Here is a 1720-nt window from a genome sequence, read left to right as displayed (position 1 = left end):
TTTTTTTTTTTTTTTTTTTTTTTGAGACAGAGTCTCAGTCTATTGCCCAAGCTGAAGTGCAATGGTGCCATCTTGGCCAACTGCAACCTCTGCCTCCTGAATTCAAGCGATTCTCCTGCCTCAGCCTCCCAAGTGTAGCTGGCATTATAGGCATGCGCCACCACACCCAGTTAATTATTTTATTTTTAGTAGAGACGGAGTTTCTCCATGTTGATCAGGCTGGTATAGAACTCCCAAACTCAGGTGATCCACCTGCCTCGGCCTCCCAAAGTGCTGGGATTACAGACATGAGCCACCATGCCCGGGCGTGCCTGATTTTTTTTTTTTTTTCTGGAGACAGAGTCTGGCTCTGTCGCCCAGGCTGGAGTGCAGTGGTATGATCTCGGCTCACTGCAACCTCTGCCTCCTGGGTTCAAGCCATTCTCCTGCCTCAGCCTCCCGAGTAGCTGGGACTACAGGCGCCCACCACCACGCCCGGATAATTTTTTGTGTTTTTAGTAGAGACGGGGTTTCACTGTGTTAGCCAGGATGGTCTCAATCTCCTGACCTCAAGTGATCTGCCCGCCTCGGCCTCCCAAAGTGCTGGGATTACAGGCATGAGCCACCACGCCCGGCCACCTGATTTCTTTTTAACAAAATTATTTTTCTGGCATGCTGCCATGGCTCATGCCTGTAATCTCAGCACTTTGGGAGGTCAAGGCAGGAGGACCGCTTGAACTCAGAAGTTTGAGACCAGCTTGGGAAATATAATGAGATCTCATCTCTACTAAAAATTTTAAAAATTAGCTGAGTGCACCTGTAATCCCAGCTACTTGGGAGGCTGAGGTTGGAGGATCGCTTGAGCCTGGGAGGTAGAGGCTACAGTGAACCACTGCACTCCAGCCTGGGCAACTGAGTGAGACCCTGTCTCAAATAAAATAAAATAAACAACATTTTTTCCCCTTGGCACCTACTGAATATCCAATCCTGGGAGCAGTAAAAAGAAAAATAACGATCCTGAGAGTATATTGCAACAAAGTACAGGTATATAGATAGAGATATATACAATTAAATGTTTTAAATCTCAATGAATACAGGCTGGAGTACAAAGGTTCAAGTTGTAAACGCCTTGAAAATTCAGAGAAGGGAAAATGTCATGTCAATCTCCAGAGGTTTTCTGAGAAAGATGAAGATTGAGTCAAGCGTTAGAGGAGAGGAGAAAAAGAAAGAAGGTATGAGAATGAAGCAACACAATACATTGCCCACATCTATGCCAGGGAAGTCAATTTCATACAGATGCAGACTAGAATAAACACAGAAGGCCATATACTGAGTAGGTAAGAGCACTACCTCTGGAAAACTATGAAAAGGGATCCCAGATCTGCTACTCACTAACTCTATGACTGAGCAATTACTTGAGCTCTCTGAGACTTAGTTTCCTCATCTGGAAAATGGGGATAATAAAAACCCTATGTCATATTGTTTAGGTTATTCAGCATCACTAGGTGCAGCTTTCAAGGGCTTTAGTTCTTTTTTTTTTTTTTTTTTTTGAGACGGAGTCTTGCTCTGTTGGCCAGGCTGGAGTGCAGTGGCACAATTTCAGCTCACTGCAAGCTCCGCCCCCCAGGTTCATGCCATTCTCCTGCCTCAGCCTCCTGAGTAGCTGGGACTACAGGCAACCACCACCATGCCAGCACTTTAGTGCGGTGGCTCATGCCTGTAATCCCAGCACTGTGGGAGG

Source organism: Piliocolobus tephrosceles, chromosome 9 (genome assembly GCF_002776525.5).
Source record: "Piliocolobus tephrosceles isolate RC106 chromosome 9, ASM277652v3, whole genome shotgun sequence".
Taxonomy (NCBI): domain Eukaryota; kingdom Metazoa; phylum Chordata; class Mammalia; order Primates; family Cercopithecidae; genus Piliocolobus; species Piliocolobus tephrosceles.
Note: the sequence above shows the minus strand (reverse complement) of the source record.